The following is a 15,626-nucleotide window of genomic DNA, read 5'->3' on the forward strand; positions in this document are numbered from 1 at the left end:
CACACTGTAATGCCACAGCCATGTTGGTTGTGGCATTACAGTGATTGGCTGGCCGCACAGCGTCATCAGGTCTATATCAGACCTGGCGCCACCATGCTCGTCACAGTGTACTCCGGAATCAGGTAATGTAGGGAGAGGTGCTGCTGAGCTAGGGAGAGATTTGCTTGTTTCTTAGGTAGTGTAGGTATACCACCATATATTATACACATATCCATCTCAACTAACAGTCCTTCTGAGGACTAATCCAGCTGTATAGATATCAGTGCTAGGCAGGCAGGCAGTGTATGTGGCAGACTGCAATGCATATAGCAAGAAGGTCCACTCCAGTTCTGCCTGCTGCTGGTGCTGTTGAGGGAGGGCAATAACCCTTCACGGTTGACCAAGTGAGTGTCAAATTATTACGTTGATTGCAATCCACAAAAAACCAAACGGAGGCAGTGCTCTGTATGGGAGGATTCAAAGAATCTCTGATCCCGTTTATTTTGCTTAGCATTTTATATTGTTTTGAGTATATCAATAGTTAATCACCTACAGCCATACTACAGTACTACAGGCTTGAGCCAATGTTAGTGCAATTATTACGGAAACACATACAGTACAGACCAAAAGTTTGGACACACCTTCTCATTTAAAGATTTTTCTGTATTTTCATGATTATGAAAATTGTACATTCACACTGAAGGCATCAAAACTATGAATTAACACATGTGGAATTATATACTTAACAAAAAAGTGTGAAATAACTGAAAATATGTCTTATATTCTAGGTTCTTCAAAGTAGCCACCTTTTGCTTTGATGACTGCTTTGCACACTCTTGGCATTCTCTTGATGAGCTTCAAGAGGTAGTCACCGGAAATGGTCTTCCAACAATCTTGAAGGAGTTCCCAGAGATGCTTAGCACTTGTTGGCCCTTTTGCCTTCACTCTGTGGTCCAGCTCACCCCAAACCATCTCGATTGGGTTCAGGTCTGGTGACTGTGGAGGCCAGGTCATCTGGCGTAGCACCCCATCACTCTCCCTCTTGGTCAAATAGCCCTTACACAGCCTGGAGGTGTGTTTGGGGTCATTGTCCTGTTGAAAAATAAATGATGGTCCAACTAAACGCAAACGGGATGGAATAGCATGCCGCTGCAAGATGCTGTGGTAGCCATGCTGGTTCAGTATGCCTTCAATTTTGAATAAATCCCCAACAGCGTCACCAGCAAAGCACCCCCACACCATCACACCTCCTCCTCCATGCTTCATGTAACATACCTGGCGGCGTCCTTGCATGGTGGTCCATCTCCCACTGTGCAAGAGCGCGCACTTGATCTCCAGTCCAGAATGTCTCTCTGGCTTCCCTCCTTGCTGTCTGTTTGTCTGTTTTGGCTGCATAGGGCGACGCCCGCTGAACTTCCTGTTTCTTGTACGTGCTGCGGACACGCCCCTGTTGCACCTTCAGCCTATTGCTGTCCATCTTTGGGTATTTATACCACCTTCTTCCTCAAGATGGCGCCTGAGCATTGTTTCTTGTCAGTTGGCTTTTTGTCTCTGACATGCCAGGTCCTATCCTGTTTTCCAGTTCTGTGTCTGAACTGTGGTCTGTTCTTGTGAACACGCTTCTTGCCTGTTCTTTCGCCTTCTAGGGGCCGTATTCCTAGATCTGCCTGTCTGTGCCTTGCGGTATCTGTTCCCGTCTGAACAGAGTCCTGTTTGTGTCTCTGCCTTTCGGTATCTGTTCCCGTCTGAACAGAGTCCTGTTTGTGTCTCTGCCTTTCGGTATCTGTTCCCGTCTGAACAGAGTCCTGTTTGTGTGTCCTGCCTTGCTGTCTCTGTTCCCGTTCCTCTGTTCCCTGTTGTCTGTGCCTCGTTTCTACTTTAACCTTGTCTCCCTTTTCCCTCTATGTCTGTTTTCTGCGTCTTTCTGCAGAGTCTGAACTCGCTCCTAAATTCCTTCTCGTCGTCTCTGTACCTCTGTTGTGAATTTAGTGTACGCTCGCTACTTCTATGTAAGTACTGTGCGTGCTTCTGGTTCTGCCTTTCCTTCTCCGTCTGTTCTTTGTGAACAGAGTCCTATCCCCTTGCCTTGTTTACCGCTCTGCGGTGTCCGCTCTGCTCCTGCTTAGCTTGCCGCTCTTGCGGTTTCTGCTCTGCTCCTGCCTTGTTTACCGCTCTGCGGTGTCCGCTCTGCTCCTGCTTAGCTTGCCGCTCTTGCGGTTTCTGCTCTGCTCCTGCCTTGTTTACCGCTCTGCGGTGTCCGCTCTGCTCCTGCTTAGCTTGCCGCTCTTGCGGTTTCTGCTCTGCTCCTGCCTTGTTTACCGCTCTGCGGTGTCCGCTCTGCTCCTGCTTAGCTTGCCGCTCTTGCGGTTTCTGCTCTGCTCCTGCCTTGTTTACCGCTCTGCGGTGTCCGCTCTGCTCCTGCTTAGCTTGCCGCTCTTGCGGTTTCTGCTCTGCTCCTGCCTTGTTTACCGCTCTGCGGTGTCCGCTCTGCTCCTGCTTAGCTTGCCGCTCTTGCGGTTTTCACTCTGCTCTTGCCTTGCTTTCCGCTCCTGCGGTTTCTGCTCTGCTCTTATCTTGCTTACTGCTTCTGCGGTTTCCGCCCTGCCCTGCTTCTGCCCGCTGCTCCGGCAGTCCTGTCCTGCCCTGCTTGTGCTCGCTGCTCCTGCAGCCCCGTCCTGCTCTGTTCTTGCCCACCGCTTCGGGCGTTCCCTCTCTGCTGTGGTTGTCTACCGCATCTGCGGTTCTGTGACCCAGTCTGTACTAGGTCTTAACCTCTCTGTGCTCCAGCCCGTCCTTTCGGCCAGTACCTCCCTGCCTGCATACTCGCCTGTATCCACCCATCTGCATACCTGCCGTGTTTGCTTACATCCACCAGTCTGTGCCAGCCTAACCTGCCTGTTCCAGTAATCCCAGCGTGGGTCAACCCCTGTGTCCGGAGTTTGACCTGGAGTAGCACCTGGTCCCTCTGCCCGGTTTCTCCCTGGTGCACTGGCGTCGTATGCCGTCGTGCCACCTTGGTCGGATCGGCCAGATACTTAGTCACACCCCTCCAGGCACTCTCCGGTCCATAGTCCAGTGGAACCACAACACCCGCACACGCCAGTCAGTCCGGGCGTGTGCATAACACTTCACAGTGGGAACCAGGTATGTAGAGTCCATCGTTCACCTTTTCTGCGTCGTACAAAGACACGGTGGTTGGAACCAAAGATCTCAAATTTGGACTCATCAAATCAAAGCACAGATTTCCGCTGGTCTAATGTCCATTTCTTGTGTTCTTTAGCCCAAACAAGTCTCTTCTGCTTGTTGCCTGTCCTTAGCAGTGGTTTACTAGCAGCTATTTTACCATGAAGGCCTGCTGCACAAAGTCTTCTCTTAACAGTTGTTGTAGAGATGTGTCTGCTGCTAGAACTCTGTGTGGCATTGACCTGGTCTCTAATCTGAGCTGCTGTCAATCTGCGATTTCTGAGGCTGGTGACTCAGATAAACTTATCCTCAGAATCAGAGGTGACTCTTGGTCTTCCTTTCCTGGGGCGGTCCTCATGTGAGCCAGTTTCTTTGTAGCGCTTGATGGTTTTTGCAGCTGCACTTGGGGACACTTTCAAAGTTTTCCCAATTTTTCGGAATGACTGACCTTCATTTCTTAAAGTAATGATGGCCACTCATTTTTCTTTACTTCGCTGCTTTTTTCTTGCCATAATACAAATTCTAACAGTTTATTCAGTAGGACTATCAGCTGTGTATCCACCTGACTTCTGCACAACACAACTGATGGTCCCAACTCCATTTATAAGGCAAGAAATCCCACTTATTAAACCTGACAGGGAACACCTGTGAAGTGAAAACCATTTCCGGTGACTACCACTTGAAGCTCATCAAGAGAATGCCAAGAGTGTGCAAAGCAGTCATCAAAGCAAAAGGTGGCTACTTTGAAGAACCTAGAATATAAGACATATTTTCAATTGTTTCACACTTTTTGTTAAGTATATAATTCTACATGTGTTAATGCATAGTTTTGATGCCTTCAGTGTGAATGTACAATTTTCATAGTCATGAAAATACAGAAAAATCTTTAAATGAGAAGATGTGTCCAAACTTTTGGTCTGTACTGTTTATGGTCATACTATCATCGTTAGTTCGAAGCATGATGGAAATTTACAAGGTCAATCCTGGCCTAGACTAGTTAGATAACAGGAGCAGGGTGTCTGACAAAATGTTATTGTGAGAAAAAGTTAGTGTGAGAAAGTTCCATGTAAAGCATGAGAAAAGAAGGAAAGAAGTATGTTATGCAAGGAGTGATAATAACATGATCTTGAAACAAGCAGACAAAATGGAGTTGCTATAGCATGAATATCAATATGTCCTTTACAGTGCTTTTACAGATATTTCTAGAAATAGCCCTAGGTATCAGGGGCCAGGAATAATTTTTTTGGGATCTTAACCCTGATTATATGCTTAAAAAGCTATCCAGAGAACACCGTTTTTCTGCTCCATTTGCTTGTTGGCACTGCAGAATACAGCCAGATCCTTTCCATATAACAGCGCTAAAAATCCATCTATTTAAAACTGTGGTTTGTCCGTCACATGGATCACATTAAAGTGCGCTGAAAATTCTGCCATTTCTGGCCTCCATTGAAATTTTGTTGCAGTGTGTTAGCGAAGTTATTGACACCAGTTCGCTGTTAAAAATAGTTACCTACAGGCCAGCTATCTAAAACTGTGGTTTTCCGTCACACGTATCACATATCACTGCGGTTCAAATCCAGCCATTTGTAGTGAACGTGGAAAATATTGTCCTCCGTTTAAAATGGGCAAGGCGCATGGCAAGGGACGGGGAAGTGGATGTGATGGTGATGATGGTGCATGCAGAGGATGAGGCCGAGGCCGTGGGCAAGCTGAAATTGTGCCACAACAAACACCCACATCTTCTCGCTCGACCTTCCTGTCCCAACTAATAGGAGACTGCATTACACCACTATTGAACACAGAGCAGTGTGAAAAGGTTATTGGTTGGATAGCAGATGTTTCCAGTCACTTTGCCACCACCACCACCACCACCCTGTCTTACACACGGTCAAGTCTCAGTAGGAGTCAGTCTGGACTGCATATTCCTCACCCTGATCCTCCTTCCTCCCACCATGCTGAGTGCCCGGAGACAACTGATCCCACACTTGGACACTCCGAAGAGCTGTTCACTTTTCCATTTATAGATTCGGACCTCTCGCCCGGTCCACTTGAAGCGGGGCAAGAGGAGATAGCATGTAGCAATGCCCAAATATTTGAGCAGCCACGGTCACATGAAGGCGACAGTGGGAAAGTGTCACAAGAGGTGGACGATGATGAGACACAATTGCCAGAAAGTCAGGAGGAGGACCAGGGTGCGGAAGTGGAAGACGAGGTGGAGGATGATCTAGTAACTGACCCAACCTGGCAGGGGGACATACAGAGCGTGGACAGCAGCATACAGGGGGAGGGAGGTGTAGCACCACAACAGGCAGGAAGAAGCAGTGTGGTGGCCGCAGACAGAAGGCAGGCAACCGTTCCCCATAACATCAACACGGCGGAAGTTGCCATTACAACTGTTAGGTCTTCCTGAGTCTGGTTGTTTTTTAAAGACTCAGCTGATAACCCCAAAAAGGCCATTTGCACCACCTGCCAGGCCAGCATCAGCAGGAGAGCAAAACTACCAGCCTGACCACCACCAGCATGATCAGGCACATGGCAGCAAAGCACCTGGAGACAGAAGCTTCCTGCAACCTGATGGCAGCAGCCGTCCCTCGGTACTCGGTCCCCAGCCGCCACTATTTCTCTTGGTGTGCCATCCCCGCATTACACGAGCACGTGTCCCACAACATTAGCTGTGCCCTCAACAACGCAGTTACTGGGAAAGTCCACCTAACCACAGACACATGGAAAAGTGCTTGTGGGCAGGGATGCTACATCTCGCTGATGGCACACTGGGTTAACATAGTGGAAACCAGGACCCAGTCAGACCTTGGGACAGAACACGTCCTGCCGACGCTGAGGATTGTGGGCCCTGGGTAAATCAGGGTTACCCCCACATTCTACAGCTTCTGCACCTCCTCCTCCCCTTCAGCATCTCTCTCCGAAATGACCACATCAGTTGCAAGCTGGAAGCACTGCAGCACTGCCTCAGCCAAGCGGCAACAGGCTGTGCTGAAGCTAATATGCTTAGGTGACAAGCCACACAACGCTGAAGAGTTGTGGGCAGCTCTGAAAGAGCAGGCAGATCTGTGGCTCACACCGCTGAACCTACAGCCAGGCATGGTCGTGTGTGACAATGGCCAGAACCTGGTGGTGGCTCTGAGGCGAGCTCACACACTTACCATGCCGGGCCCATGTGCTTAACCTCGTGGTTCAGCGGTTTCTCAAAACCTACCCGGAGGTGACGGATCTGCTTGTCGAAAGTACGACACCTGTGTGCCCAATTTAGAAAGTCACCTACAGCTTTCGCCACCCTTGCCGTGTTTCAGCAGCGCTTGCAGCTTCCGGCTCACCGACTGGTGTGTGATGTCCTTACGTGTTGGAACTCTACATTGCAGATGTTGGGAACGATTTGTGAGCAGAATAGGGCAGTTATTTACTACCAGCATCAACAAGGCCATCGGTATTCAGTTCAGACTCCACACAAAACATCAGGAGCGGACATGGATGTAAAACATATGTACCATCCTCCAAAACTGAGGACTCCACCAAGATGGTGAGCGGCGATGCCATAATTATCGTCACCATCCTGCTTCTCTGTCTTCTGAAACGCTCTCTGCTCACAATCAAAGAGGATGCATTGCAGGCGGAGCACGATGAGATGGAGCAAGGAACCAAACAGGGTGATTACACACAGCCCAGCCTCATCTCATCCCAACGTGCATTGGGTGAAAATGAGGAGGAGGAGGAGCTAGTTAGCGAGGGCACGGAAGTCTTGCCTGTTAGCAGTCTGGCATGCATGGCTGAGTTTATGTTACGCTGCGTTTCCCGTGACTCTCGCGTTCTCCAAATTTTGGGTGATACTGGTTGGTGATACTTCTAGACCCACTCTACAAGGAGAACTTTCTCTTATTCCCGAGGCAGACAAGTCTATTAAAATGGGGCAGTACCAGAAGACCCTTGTTGCAGAATTATTAAAAAAATTCCCATCTGAAAACGCTGGCGGCAGAGGTCACAGTTCGTTAGACAACCAAAGAGTACAAGCGACAGAGACAACTTCAATCCAGCAGAGGCAGGGGAACACTGTCAAAGTTCTGAGACAGTTTTCTTAGACCCTCCCATCTTACAGGCCCCGAGGTGCTCTCACAAGGAGTGCAAAGTTTGGGAAGATGGTGAGGGAGTACCTTGCCGACCGTACCAACGTCCTCCGTGATTCCTATGTGCCTTAAAATTACTGGGTATCCAAGCTGGACACGTGGCATGAACTGGCTCTCTATGCCTTGGAGGTCCTGGCCTGCCCTGCCGCTAGTGTTTTGTCAGAGCGGGTTTTCAGTGTCGCTGGTGGAATTATAACTGATAAGCGCATCTGCCTGTCAACTGAAAATGCTGACAGGCACTGACTCTTATAAAAATTAACAAGGGCTGGATTGGGCCAGACTTTTCAACACCACCGAATGATAGCAGCATAACAAACTCAAATACAGTGTCTTTTTTTGGGAGGTCTATTCCCATGCACCTCTTCACACCTACACATGGGTATACGCTTCCTGATTTTGTCTATTTGCTCTTGTCCTCCTCCTTCTCCTCATCCTCCATCATCATATCATTCACCACATCTACCATATCACCTCCTCTACGTGTCTTGCAAGGGGCATTGGAGTTACTCAAAATTTTTTGGCAGCTTTTGTATTCACTGCGTAGGCAAACACCATGGGAGACCCACTTCCTAATAATGGGAACATTTTTTCATGAGGCCCTCTACGTCTCTTCCAAGGGGCATTGGAGTGCCTCCAAATTTTTGGCAGTTTTTGCATTCACTGCATAGGCAAACACTATGGGAGACCCACTTCCTAATAATGGGAACATTGTTTTTAGGAGGCGCTCTGACCTCTATGTGTCTTGCAAGGGGCATTGGAGTTCCTCCAAATTTTGGGCAGCCTTTGCAGTCACTGCATACACAGTAACAGTATGGGAGACCCACTTGTTAATAATGGGAACAACAAAGCATAGCCGGCTGATGGCTCTCTAACAATAGCGAAGGACGACTGCTGGTCCTTTAAGAATAGTAAAGGCCGCCTGATGGCCTTATAAAAATAGGCTTTGTGATTTTCAGAGTCCCTTCATCATAAATGAAACAGGATGTGTCTGATGATATGTCACACACCACATGGCCAGATAAGGTTGTAAAATGCTAAAATGACATTTCCCGGTGAATGCATTTGTCTTGGTTGAAAGCAATGCAAAAGTGCAAAAACGCATTAAAAACGCTACGTGTGAACATAGCCCATGGTGTGGAGGAGCATTTTTGTTTTTGGTTATTTATTTTGTCTTATATACAAGTCATAACCCTGGAAAGGATGTTCCTTAACATATTTCCCAGGAAAATCCATTTTGTTTTCATTTTTGTATGTTTTATTGTGAGTCCGTAAAAGTAGCATAATAGCTCTGACAACAATATTGACAGCAGTGACTTGGGAGTCAGAAATGCTTCCAGGGGTTTTCCCCATACTGTTCCCATGTCATTTGAGCACTATTCCCATCGATTTGGGCAATTTTTAGGCCCTCTGCAGACCGCCGGGGGGTAGTCGCCGAAAAATGCTCGAGTTTCCCATAGACTTACATTGGGCTCGTTGCTCGGGTTGAGCACCCGAGCATTCCAATTTGCTCGACCTAAGCATTTTAGTGCTCGCCCATCACTAGTGTTAACATGTTCTGTGAAGTGATGGATCACACTTCTTTATCTGGCATCTGATGTACCTGTCTAATTGCATTGTGCCAGCTGTAAAGTATGGTGGAGGAGGGATAATACTATGGGACTGTTTTTTAAGGGGGTCGGCATTGGGATCTTTGTTCCTGTGAAGAGAAATATTAGAGGGGTGGTCCAAAACCAACGATACATTGAATAGACATTTCATATGAAATGTAACAATTTAATCCCTTTTCTAATATAATTCAATTAATAATTCCCTACCATTCACTCTCTACTCTATCTGACATGTGCTCTCTTGCCGATTTGTCACTTCTGTTTAGAGCCAGCAAGGGAGCACAATGTCAGTGTGTATGTGCATTCAGAGGAATATTATGCAGGGAGCGCATAATAAGCATGCATTAGAACTGACAACCAATGCATGCACCGTAGAGCAGGGACGAGCTCAGCCTCTGAAAAAGAAGTAATTGATGATGCTTCATTTCAGGGTGGTGACAGATGCTGTTGAAGTGACCGCAGCCCCAGAATCCTGATGATATCCTGTTTGATTATCTCAGCATGTACACTCCCTGACAGAAGTTATGTCGCTTATCCATGTTATGTAAATAAAAGCTTATAACCGGACGTTAAATCCATCCACTGGTTTTATAAATTACTCTTTTGAAAGCTGAAACCCTCCCAAATTTGGTATAGGTTAAGAAAATAAATAGGCATCAATGCTGAAATATTGATCATTTAATGAACACAGAATGGTTAGATTTTGGCAAGACAAAAGTTTTGTCGCCTGGTCATATAATGCACCCAATCCTAGTTTACATCCTCACCAGTGCTCAGTAAATGATCGGTTAATTAGTGGGTGTGTATAAAAAGAAACCCAGCACCCCAGACCTTCACTTGAACTGCAACTTGAGCTCTGACAACATGCCAAAAATCCACCCTGCGACCAAAGTCTTGATTATCAAGAGGCTGAAGACCAGATCCACTGCAGAGGTGGCTGGTATCTTTAATGTGTCTCAGTGTCAAGTCCAAATAATTAAAAAAAGATTTGAAGAGACTGGAGATGTGTTTGACAAGCCCAGGTCCGGCAGACCCTGCAAGACAACTGCTCAGGAGGAACATTTGCTGGTTAGAAAATCCAAAGCAAGCCCCTCTTCCACTGCAGCAGAGCTCCAACATGCCTGGGCACCTCAAGTCTCTGTGTCAACTAGAACAGTTTGTAGGATTCTGTCTCGAAATGGCCTCCATGGTCGAATCAGTGCCCAGAAGCCAACACTAAACAAAAGGCAAATAAAAAACCGTGTGGCATTTGCAAAGTCCCATAGCCTGCTAAACAGATGGACGCTGGAAAAGTGGCAGAAGGTGGATTTCTCTGATGAATCTTCAGTAGAATTACATCACAGCCGCCGCAAATACTGCAGGAGACCTACTGGAGCCCGTATGGATCCAAAATACACCCCGAAAACAGTTACATTTGGTGGTGGAAAGATCATGGTCTGGGGTTACATTCAGTATGGGGGTGTGCGAAACATTTGCAAGGTGGAAGGCAATATCAAGAAGTATTAGCTACCTCCTACATTCCAAATCATAAAAGGGGTCAAATTCTGCAGCAGGATGGTGCTCCATCTCTACAACAAAGTTCCTCCAGGCAAAAAAGATCAAGGTGCTCAAGGACTGGCCAGCCCAGTCACCAGACATGGACATCATTCAGCATGTTTGGGGTAGGATGAAAGAGGAAGCTTGGAAGACAAAACCAAAGAATCTAGATGAACTCTGGGAGGCATGTAAGACTGCATTCTCTGCTATTCCTGATGACTTCATTAATAAATTGTATGAATCATTGTTGAACCGCATGGATGCAGTCCTTCAAGCTCATGGAAGTCACACAAAATATTAAATATGACTAATAGCACCACAACGTCATTCACCAATGTTATGCAACATATATTTGTATTTTAAGATAATTATTTGTTTGAATATCACATTACTTTCTGTAAGTCATTTGGTAAGGCCTTTTAAAGGGTCAAAACTGATGCCTCTTCAGAGAGGAAGAGGATAGGAACTCTACTTGGTGCTCTCCACAAGGAGAAACATTACCCCTTACACCCACTGTTAAAGGTCTCTCACCCAGCCAAACTAGTTCTCCTGTTTTACACTGATGAGGGACAAATACCCCCAAATATGTGTCTGTTTTGGCTTCTTATCCCAAGTCATGTGTTAAGGCCTTTGAAAGGGTCAAAACTGACTTTTAGGATTGCTACTTACAATAGGTGACACTGAAGCTCCTGTTCTATTTCTCTCTGAAGAGCCAACTCACACAGCAGTTGCTAATACGACAGACGTACGTACACGTGATGGACAGGCTGCTGCGTTAGGTATTAAGCCATGCTTTACATGTCACAACCAGCAGGACACGGAGATTGTGGAGCCGCGCTGAAAGCTGTGACCTGAATGTGCTATTGAAAAGAAGTTTTGCATCATGAATGTAACAAGGTGGACTAAGGGAAAAGCACTTCCAAAGTATACACGACAGCGGGGGATGTGTGAAAAGACATGGTTACCAAGGCAACTGAGCCGGGGATAGTGACAGACTCAGGGGAGAGGAGTGTGAGGCGAGCAAGAGTGGATTTATATATAGCTGTTGGAATACGCGCCAATTAGACAAAGCAGAGGGTTATATATAGAAAGCGCCGTATTAATGCTCGATTATAGGAGAGGAAGCAGAATCCTTATTTACCATATTGATCCATGAGAGTCCCACGCTGTAAATGATTCCCTTCCTTTATCCACTATCAGCTCTTATAGTAGATCCTCATTCTGATGTCCTCAGAGCCCCTACTAAGAATGGCTTCCCTGTGCCGTCACGGATTTTCTGTTCTACTGCTTTGTAACATGTATTTATAGGTAATGAGTGACAAATTTTTTTATAGTTTGGACTTTGTTAAAAAGTTTATTTATTAGTGTATAAAATTAAATGTTTTTTTTTTTTTTTTTTAATAACTTTTTAACTTAACTGCTGGGGGTTACCATTTTATTTGCCAGTACAGTATGTGTCAGAGCAATTACAGCAGCCCCTGGCCACAGGAAACTGCAGTCGCTGTCTGACTGCATCTCCTGAATAGAGATGAGCGTTGTTCTACTCGAACTGTTCGCCAATCTCAAATTCGAGCTGTTTTGGGCGGTGTTCGAGCCGTTCGGCGAACACGAACGATTTGAGAAAAATTCGGCTGTTCGAGGTTATGTTCGATAACTGTTCGTGCACCAAAATCATAACTGGATTTTTTCTCAGTAATGATGAAAATTAATGTTAATACGCAGTTTGAGTGTACAGCGGTGCGGGGGGAGGGGCAGGGGATGGATCTCTGCAGGAACAATGAAGATCTCCATTTTTTTTTCTCTTTCCCGCATTTACAGTGGGGAGGTGCAATCTGTCAGCCTATCAGCAGCGCACACACGGAGCGAAGTGCTTTTTTTCACACAAGCAAGGGCATGTGTCATTGGCAGTGTATGTCACATGTCCTTGTCCTATAAGACCCAGCCATTTTCCCCGTCGCCACCATTTTCTCACTGCTGCAGCTGCGTGTTAGACGGCACCGCTGTTGCTGTGTGCGCTATACCTTGTTAATTTCAAGCCAATTTTCGCACAAATCTACAGATCGCTTGGGAGTAGGGAATAGTTGTGATTGCAGTCCTTTTAAGGACTAGGTTACAGCATTTCCTACGACTTTTATCAGGCAGGTCTGTGCTCTTAAATAGATAGGTTGGGAGTAAAGACTAATTGTAATTGCAGTCCTTTTCAGGACTAAGTTACATCAGTTCCTATCAGTTTTTGCCAGGCAGGTCTGTGCCAGTGCTGTGCAAGTTTTTTTCACAGCATTTGGCTAAATCTAGCAAAGCTAATCCTTTTTGGCCTCTTGCAGTGTGTGTTAGTCAGTGGAGTAGCCTATCTATGTTGCAAGCTACACCACCTGTGTATAGAATACCAATTTTTTTACTGCACCTAGTGAAGTAAAACCTTTTGGGCATAGCATCATTCTATTAGTCCATCTATACTGACCTCCATAAGGTTGCAAATTGAATATAATTTTTTTCTGCATCTAGCTCTGAAAAAATATTTGGCCTTCTAGCAGTGTGTGGGTCTTGTTCTATTAATCCATCTATACTGACCTCCATCAGGTTGCAAACTGAATATAATTTTTTTCTGCATCTAGCTCTGAAAAAATATTTGGCCTTCTAGCAGTGTGTGGGACTTGTTCTATTAGTCCATCTATACTGACCTCCATCAGGTTGCAAACTGAATATAATTTTTTTCTGCATCTAGCTCTGAAAAAATATTTGGCCTTCTAGCAGTGTGTGGGACTTGTTCTATTAGTCCATCTATACTGACCTCCATCAGGTTGCGAATTGAATATAATATTTTTCTGCATCTAGCTCTGAAAAAATATTTGGCCTTCTAGCAGTGTGTGGGACTTGTTCTATTAGTCCATCTATACTGACCTCCATCAGGTTGCAAATTGAATATAATATTTTTCTGCATCTAGCTCTGAAAAAATATTTGGCCTTCTAGCAGTGTGTGGGACTTGTTCTATTAGTCCATCTATACTGACCTCCATCAGGTTGCAAACTGAATACAATTTTTTTCTGCATCTAACCCAGCCAATAGTTTTGGCCTAATACCACAGTTTGGCCACTCAGCTCTGCTCGGTTCCCATCCATTGTTTTTTTGTGCCAACAACTCCAGAGTTGTGAATTAGTTAACCTCCAAAATGAGTGGAAAAAGGCCTGCTGCTGGTGGAAAGGGGAATAGGCGTGTTGGGAAGGGGAAAAAAGGTTGTGTCCGTGGAGTAGGTGTTAAAGCAACAGTAACATCTGCAGAAGAAAGACCATCTTCCAGCAAAACTAAAATGTCTACTTCTTTTAGCGGACAATGTGATAAGATCCCTTTCTTACGGCCACGCCAATCGCTACAAAAACAGCAGGTGCTTCAACGGATATCAAGTGCTCCTTTAAGTGGACTCTCCTCCACATCAACTTCAACATCACAAATACTCCAGTCCTCAAAGGTGTCACCCCAATCGCACTTGCTTCCTCACAGCTCCCAAATCTCCAGCTGCCCGTCTGAGTATGAGGTAGAACAGATGGTTGAGTCTGCAGAGCTGTTTACTCATACTATAGCCTGGGAATCAGAGGTCGGCTCCAGCGCTTCTGTGAATCCAGACGAGGAAATGATCTGCACTGATGCCCAGAATCTTTATGAGTCGGATCCAGGACCAGACGCAGAAGGTTCTGACCATAATGTAGACCCTCATTCCCAAACTGTAACTCCTGTTGGTGGAGACAATGAGGAAGACGATGATGAGACTCAAATACCTGATTGGAGCGACAACTTTAGTTTTTTGTCAGGGCAGGAACAGGTTGGCTCTGAGGACGACGGGTGTGATAACACACAGGGTGATGATGATGTGGTTGGAGATCCCACTTACTGTCAACCCACAGACAGCCAAGAGATGAAGTCAGCAGAGGAGGTGGAGGAGGATGCTAGTGACGACGAGGTCAGGTTGCGCCTTCCTGGACAGAGACGTAGTACTGGAAGCACTTCAACAACTGCATCCTCAAACACAACTCTGCCTCTGACCACAAGTCGTGGTGGCTCTTCAGGTCGCATGGGTGCTAAGCCTTGCATAGCCTGGGCATTTTTTCAGATCGATAAAGATGACCCAACTCGTGTTATCTGTAACATTTGTCAACAAAAGCTAAGTAGAGGCCAAAAAATACATAGTTTGAGTACTTCATGCATGAACCGGCACATGGACATGAAACATAAGTTGCAGTGGGAAGCTCACTGTGCTACAATGCGGCCTAGCCGGCCTGGCCAACCACTGTCTGCCACATCTTGTGCATCCGCGGCCTCTTCATTCTCTGTGACTGGGGGGACAGCAGTCACACCTGTTTTGGGACGCAGACCGGCCACCTCTTTAACCGCAACAGCCAGCGTGATTGGCAGGTCATAATTTTCTTTGGAGGTGGTAACACCAGCTGGTGTTGAGCGCTGTCCGACATCGATAGCACCACCTTTGGATCAAGGCAACCTAACATGTCCGCCTGCATCTTCCTCACAGACCGGCAGTTTGCCGGGGACACCCTTATCAACCCCGTCTAAGCACAACAGCCAGCCCTCAGTCCCTCAGATGTGGACAAGTAAAAGACCATTTCCTCCTAGCCATGAGAAAGCTAAGAGGTTGAATTTCACCATCTGCAAGCTCTTGGCTACAGAAATGCTGCCTTTCCGCCTGGTGGACACAGAGGATTTTCGAGACCTTATGTCCGTCGCAGTGCCCCAGTACCAGATGCCCAGTCGGCACTACTTCTCAAAGAAAGGTGTGCCTGCGCTCCACCAGCATGTCGCACACAACATCACCGCTTCTTTCAGAAACTCTGTGTGTGACAGGGTGCATTTCACCACAGACACTTGGACGAGTAGGCATGGACAGGGGAGTTACATGTCGCTGACTGGGCACTGGGTAACTATGGTGACAGCAGGACAAGGGGCTGCTGTCCAAGTCTTGCCGTCCCCACGAGTTGTGCGTCAATCCTCTTTATGTCAAAGTTCCTCCACTGCTTCTGCCTCCTCAACCTCCTCTCGATCCTCCACCTGCACCCAAAGCCTGTCTGGTCATGCCACAAGCTTTCTAACTGCGCAGAAGGGATCCTGCACACCTCCTTACTATGCTGGCAGTAGGGCTCAACGTCATCAGGCGGTTTTTACATTGAAATGTCTGGG

At 46.6% G+C, this 15,626-nt stretch overlaps 1 protein-coding gene and 1 long non-coding RNA gene across 2 annotated transcripts in view; one reads left to right on the top strand and one right to left on the bottom strand.

The window, feature by feature from the left end:
* Positions 1–11,297, bottom strand: part of LOC141153820 (uncharacterized) — a 124,600-nt gene extending 113,303 nt beyond the window's left edge. The window contains exon 1 of the long non-coding RNA XR_012247360.1: positions 11,111–11,297. This is a non-coding gene — a long non-coding RNA (uncharacterized lncRNA). The remainder of the gene's footprint in view (positions 1–11,110) is intronic.
* Positions 1–15,626, top strand: part of GPR176 (G protein-coupled receptor 176) — a 115,114-nt gene that overhangs the window by 24,025 nt on the left and 75,463 nt on the right. The gene's annotated exons all lie outside the window — the stretch shown is intronic.

This window comes from Phyllobates terribilis, unplaced genomic scaffold, assembly GCF_046119375.1.
Source record: "Phyllobates terribilis strain yellow unplaced genomic scaffold, ASM4611937v1 Scaffold_7__3_contigs__length_470593459, whole genome shotgun sequence".
In the NCBI taxonomy this organism is placed as follows: domain Eukaryota; kingdom Metazoa; phylum Chordata; class Amphibia; order Anura; family Dendrobatidae; genus Phyllobates; species Phyllobates terribilis.